Raw genomic sequence first — 7500 nt, forward strand, 5'->3', positions numbered from 1 at the left:
CCTTCCTTCCTTCCTTCCTTCCTTCCTTCCTTCCTTCCTTCCTTCCTCCTTAAAGTATTACAAGAGTAATACTTATGGGTATTTAAAGAACTTGCAGATTTTATATACACAATGGTAAAACATCTCTTCTTTTTCCTGGGGGAGGGGGGGAAATCATCAGATTGTTTAGTGTAGATATTGAGCAGGCTATCAACCAGACACCTAGTTGATTGGTTCAATTTTCAGCTGATCATGTTGATTATAGGTATAGTTTCAGAGTATAGAGATTTGTTTGTTTTGTTTTGCCTTTTAAGAAATTTGGAGAAGGTCCTTTATCCTTAGAATTTTGAAACCTGTGCTGGGTTAAATATAGAAATGTGTTTTACATGGTAGTATTTCATCGTTCTTTTCATGGTTTTCACTTATTTCCAATGCCTAGGATCATGCTATATTTATATTATCACATAGCAGGCACTTAATTGTTTTGGAATGCTGAATGAATCCTAAAATGATGAAAAATCTTGTAGTAGTTATTGTTTTACATCTCCCTATATTGCAACATAACACTGTTACAGCAAAATGAGCCTAGGTCCTTAGCCTGTGCAGGGAATCAGTAAGGCTTTTATGAGTTGATTAAGGGATTCTCTTTGTACTTTACTTTAAACTACGATAGTTGTCCCAAATGAATTCAATACATACTAAAGTTGTCTCCTTGTAAAAATACTCTCTGTGTGTATAGATATGTTATTTCATTTATTTTATTTTTGCTCTAGACCTATGATTTCATTGGTGTAGGAAACTCTTGGTGTGAAACCGTATCTGCCAATGCAGATCTACGTGTATTCTTCAATTTATAATCTTAGAGAATTTACCTAGAATACTAAAAGGATAATTGACTTTACGAAGTGAACACAACTAGTATGTTAAAAGTAGGTTGTGAGCCCAGGTCTTCCTGATATGGAGACCAACTCTCAATCCACTAGATCATATTGCTGGTCATATAGCCATCTATAATTCTATCCATCTTCCTCTCTCTCCTTTTCTATCTCCTTCCTTCAATTTTCCTTCCTTTCTTTTTCCTTCCCTAGGTCCTTTCCTTTCTTCCTTCCTTTCTTTTCTTCCTTCTTTCCTTCCTTCCTTCCTTTTTTCCTCTCTTCCTACCTTTTTTCCTTCCTTCCAACTCTTACATAACAATGAGAGTATGCCTTCATGACAATAATTATTATTTTAAATACAATGAAAATGTTATTTCAAACCTCTACAGATGATGCTTATATTACATTTTACAATTACGTATTACATTTTCTTCATTATTCAAGAAACTTTTTGCAAATTTTAGTCTAAATAAACTTAAAAACATAAGTATAAATATTACCATGCTGAAATGTGTCTAGTGTTACTTAGCAGTAATTCTTGTGAATTTTTTATATAGCTTATATTACACCAGAGACAAAGAAAAAGTAGTGAAAAGAACACTGAAATTGAAGGCAAAGGATTTTTATTCTATGCCAGACTTTGCTACTAATAATTGTGGTACTGTATAAAACTCAAATTGCCTTTTGAGCATTAGTTTATTTTCCTCTACTTCACAGAGCTATTGTGAAGATTAAGTAAGATTCTCATGTGAAATACAAAAGCTTTTTGGAAACTCTTGAAGTACTATATAAATAAGTTTAACATAATGATTACAAGAATGCATAAGGTAAGAACAATGACAAAAATGAAAGGGAGCACTGTGTAATTATGAATAACAAGATTAGTTCCCCAGAAGAGATTAGAAAATGTATTTCCCTCCCTTCTTTTCAGAAGTGGGGTACAATGGGCATGGAGTATTACATATAGTGTCAGATTTGGTTGATATGATCACTGATTTTGCAAAGGTTCTTTTCTGTTTTTTATTCTTTTTTTTTTTTAAAGGATGATTCTATGAGTAAGAAGAGAAAAGAAATAGAGAGAGAAACAGAGATAGAGACAGAGAGAGATTTATAAGTGATAGTGATGTAAAAAGAAGGGATAACGATAACATTCTAAAAATAAATTATAAAGTAATATTATATTTATAGTTTGGGGTAAATAATGATTATTGGAAATTTTGAATCATAACAACATCTAAATATCTCTGTATCACAAATATTATTATTTGTCCATACATTTGAGTTATTAAGCCATATATGAATGATATCTATTTGGATTCATATAAAATTAGAATATATTTGTTTTCAAAATTATTTCATTAGCAGCCAAGAATCATTTCATATAATTTTGATTATTTATAAATATCTGATACCTATGAAATATTTCAAAGTTTATAAATATTTTTGCATACATTAACTAATTTGATCCTATCACCCTACAGAAATAATAATAATAATGATGATGATGATGATTATTTCCATTTTTTCATCTACAGAAACTGAGACTCAGAGGTTAAGTGATTTGACTATGACTACAGAGTTGGAGGCAGGATTTTAAGCCAGGGCTTCCAGTACTGTAGTCCTTCCAATTCACTGGTTGCATTATTACTTAGTAAATTGTATTGCCTGTTTTAAAGATGATTAAGAATAGATCTGAATTTAAAAGCATTTTGACTAGATTGAGTGAATTTAATTGTGAGTGAAATAAATGGGAAATCCAGTCAAACCAAGTTATTTGATTAATTGTTAACCAATTAGTTTAGCTTCAATTTCAAAACCAGCTATTGGCATCAGAACAGATTAAGGTTATGTCCATAAAATTTTTAAAAGACTGCTGAGTTTGGTTAAGTACTTGAAATAATTGATCAATACTATTGGAAATATCAGTGAAATTCCTCAGAATCAATTTCATTATACTGGTGAGTCAATGCCACCAAAACAAACAATTTAGTAGCACTGTATTGTCAGCGATACAGAGTCTTCTCAGAATTACTATTTCTTTTTCATAATATCCTGATATCAGTAGAGTTTATACAGATGTTAACATGTATTTGGAAATATACACTTATATATTACTAATGAGAAATAATTTTTCTAAGAAACTCTCAATCAGTAGTTTGCTTTGAGAAATCCATTTCACAACCAAGCATATGAATTCTATAATTATGAAGCTACTTCCTAGTTACAGTTTATTGCACATTTTTAAGAGGACCTAATGTTGGTTATTACTCAGATAATTAACTAGCTTTATTTTGAATTTATCGCCAAACATTATACTTTTTAAAAAAATAAATTGGGTAGAAGTAGTAATTGCAAATATGGACTGTTTCCCCCAAATAAATAAGATTTATTTGGCACTCTATCAAGTAACATGAATTAGAATATAACCATTGATACCCCATTAGTTATAATCCTTTATAACATGACTAATATTCAAGATGAAGGTATTTGTAGAACCTATATTTGAACACATCCCACCATGGAGGAGAGGGGGAAGATGAGGAAAGGAGAGAAAATTTGAAACTCAAGGGATTGTGGAACTGAATGTTGTAAACCAAAAGTAAATAAATAAACTTAAATTTAAAACAATATATACCATTGATGAGGGAAGAGCAGGGCCTGTTTTTCCATTGTCTTTATTTCAGTACCTAGCATAGTGCTTTGCACATAGAAAGTGCTTTATAAATGTTTGTAGTATTGACTATTCTAGAATTTTAGGCTAAAGAAATATCTGTAAGCTTTTATTCAACATTCCATTTTAGAAGGAGTTAATATAACAGACTATCTGCCATTTTGAAGTAAGGCCAGGGCCAATGGTATAAGCTGAAGTCAGTGCCTATTGCCTACCTAGCCAAGCTGATTGTTAAACATTGAGAGTATGCATTTATACCTTGGGATCAGCAAACTATACATCAAAAAAGTGATGGAGAAAATGGCAATAATGAAGATGAAACTTAAAAGTCTATCTTGCTTACATTTTCAGAGAACTCAGTGGTAAACATTTACCAGAACACCCTTGCCTACCACTGAAACTAAACTCTCATTTATCAGCATTCTTTCAATATAGAACTGTCTTTTAGCAGGTGCTGCAAACCTATAATAAATCTTTATTATGATGACCTAGTGGCACTGAAAAATCCTGAATTTCCATCACAATGATAAAAAAGATCAAATTATGTTCTTTATAGTCTTAGTGTTAACTATATCTTATTTTAACCTGGTCTTTGAACATTCTTAATCCTTCTATAACCTTTAAAAGAACACTTACTCCATTTTCTAGATATTCCATTCAGCAACCATGTCGGGAAACAGAGTTTTCATCTTCTTGTTTTGGGTTTTTTTTTAGGATTCCTATTTTATTATTATTTTTTTTTCTTTAGCTAGTTTGTAGATAAGAATTACATTAAACCAAGGACAGGTAACTTTATAATTCCTTTTCTAAGATTGTATTTAAATGATGTCTGAGGGGAATAATGGAGCTAGACAGTTTTTAACTTGAAAGTAAATGTGGGATTCCCAATCATGGTGATAATGTCAGTGTACTGTGAGAGCCCTTTATAAAAGCCAAGTAAGGAAAAAATGTACCAATGGACGGATATATTTATATATAAATATATATGTACATATATTTTTTAAAGAGAAGATCCTGTGACTTAGCCTGTGTTATATCCAGATCTATGTAATAATAACAGGTCATATTTTAATGTGACCTTATTGTTATTGTTCTTTCTCAATCTCGTTACTGATTTATAAATATACACATATCAGTACTTGAGGTTTTTTTAAAAAGTTAATGTTATGCTGCTCTAGTTTAGAAGTACTGCATTCAAAAATAATCTTGACAATATGAATCAAGTGTTATTCATTTTATTCCAATTTATTTATTGCTGAAACAATTGTGCATGTATGACCATAACTATTAGAGATTTTCAGTTTGTTGTAATTGATGTCCTAGGTTTCACTTGTAAAATTAAAATATTATATTCATGATATAAATAATAATCATAGTGATAATTTATAGTAAGTTAAAGCTCACTTAGTTCAGAGCTTATAGATAATTTCAGTTAACCAATAAGAGATTTATATACTCAGAGGTTACACATAGCATTGTTCTTTACCACTAATATAATTTTATATGATTAAATTTTAGATTTTTGATAAATTGGAAGCATTATATAAAACAAACTATAAAAGAGGATGGATAGCATATAAATCTCATCGTGTTACATAGAGGTAATCTATTTCATTATTCTTATAGTTTTAAAAGTCAATGTTATTGTGTCTGTTTCAGAAGTTTAGTAAAGACAAGGAGAAATCAGTCTAATTCAGTAGTTCATTTTTCTTCTATCTTTATACACTCACAAACACTCAACCTCATAAGTAAATCTATGATTATGATGATTATTAAAGAGAAACACAATTTCAAAGCAAAGGAGTGAAAATTCATAATTGTCTAAGATACTTCTCCAACTCAATCTCTCTCTCTCTCTCTCTCTCTCTCTCTCTCTCTCTCTCTCTCTCTGTGAGAATCTGTTGGTTTGTCTGATAAGTTGTCTTTATGACCAAGAAAAAAAACTTTAATCTAGAGAACAGAATTAGTATCAAAATGATTTTCTGCACAGAACAAGGTTTTGTATAGTTATTTCATTTTCTGATTTTCAGAGGTCTTGCATTAAATGAGAAACCTCAGTCAGTAGCTCCTGCATTTCCCTGTTTCTGGTGTTAATTATCTTTTGTTTGCCCTTGATAATCCTGAGGTTGGTATGCAGATGATATGAAGGCTGCAGAATCATCTCAAAGTGTAAAAAACAATGGCATTGTCAATTCTGCATCACAACACTTTATAAATTATGAATGTTATCCACATTAAGGAGAGTGGTAGACTTTTAAAATTACTTCCATGAATAGATTAAATTACAAGTATTATTACATTTCATTTTATTAAGTGCATCTTAGTAGTTATTAGAGCAAATGAACATGTTCTCTCAATTACATAATAACATTAGAACTAAAAATTATGCATCAACACTCCCAAATGCATAATGTAGCATTGTATATTAATCACTCTAAACAATATTTTTCAGTTTATATGAAGGCAATTATTACCTATTGAACAATAACATTATTTTATTGGTTTGTTAAAATTCATTTGAAGAACTACCTTTTCAAAAGAAAAACCTAATTTTTTTTCTCAGTATTTTAGGCTGGGTTCAATTTCCTCCCAGAAAAATAAGGTATAGAGAAAACTCTGCTTACATTGGGAGACTTCTCTTTAAAAAACATATGAAATAAGTTCAGATGAGAATAGAGAAGAGCAACTACTGAAAGCTTTACTAATTTAACTCTTTGAATGAAAGGAAAAATAGTTAGATCATTTGTTTATCAAAGTTATGTTCGCTCATTTTGACAGGTTATATTTCAATGTTATGATAATAGCTACTCAAAAACGAAGTGTTACTATTAATGAATTTGGGGGAAATAGTTGTTAGTTACAAATATAGTTCTATCTAAACAAGCCTATGTGATCACTTAAACAATAGTATTCTGGTCCTCAGAGACACCTGAGAGACATTACCTTTAAAAAAAAAAAACAAATATTTCCATTTATCCAATCGAATCCAATTCACATTAAGTACATGCTTTATTCCTAATTTTTCTCCCTTTTCATTATGAATGGTTATAATTTTAAAAGCTTGATTACTGCACACATATGCTGGGTGCTTAATTTGGTTGTTAAGAATTAAGATTTGTATTTTCTTAGTAGTGATTTTGCTTTGACTAGCTTCTTATGCATGTCAATGCAATTCTAATTTTAATCAGAATGTAACTTAACAGTTGTCAATATCAACATGTGAATGCATGATTGCACAAAATATTTGTGCATTTTATACTGATGATTATTTGAAGATGACAATTTTATTATCATTAAATAATACATAAATAAACATATTTATGTGTGTTGTGTATATATTTATCATATATATCCAACATGGTACTTAATAATATTTATTCTAAAAACAAATACATTAATATGAATTTTGAGTCAAAAACATCACTATCTTAAATTTTGTCTCTTATCATTAGTGCTTTAACTACATATTACAATCTATTTGATTCAATGAACAGATTATTGAAATGAAAATAAAATTGTGTATTCAGATGAGAATAACAGAGTGGCTTGTTTTGCAGCGAAATAACATTTCAGCCATGCCTCTTCAGCACTTTCTCTATTAATATCTCTATGAGTTTATTTTTTTTAATTCTTTTAAGACAAATTTTGAAAACCTTTTCAGTTTTCTGAGGGGTTGCTGTTTTATTTACAAGAATTGTCAGGTGTCATCAGTGAAAGCATTCAATATGAAATGCTGAAACAACTATTTTAATTATTTTTAATAGCAGTGTGAGTTAAAAACAGGTACTTTCTTGTTTGTCATTTTTGAATGCATAAAAGGGAAAAAATGGCTTTAGGATTCTTGGTGACATAAAGGGTTTTGGACACTGTTTCTATTATATTATGTTGAAGTGAATAGTTTCTAATGCCATTTTAAGGATTTTATATAAAACATTTTTTACCCTCTAAAGAACCTGAACACAGGTAAGATACACA

Source organism: Petaurus breviceps, unplaced genomic scaffold (assembly GCF_028583685.1).
Source record: "Petaurus breviceps papuanus isolate PSGF00001 unplaced genomic scaffold, PetGlider_PUasm1.0 84, whole genome shotgun sequence".
Classification (NCBI taxonomy): Eukaryota; Metazoa; Chordata; class Mammalia; order Diprotodontia; family Petauridae; genus Petaurus; species Petaurus breviceps.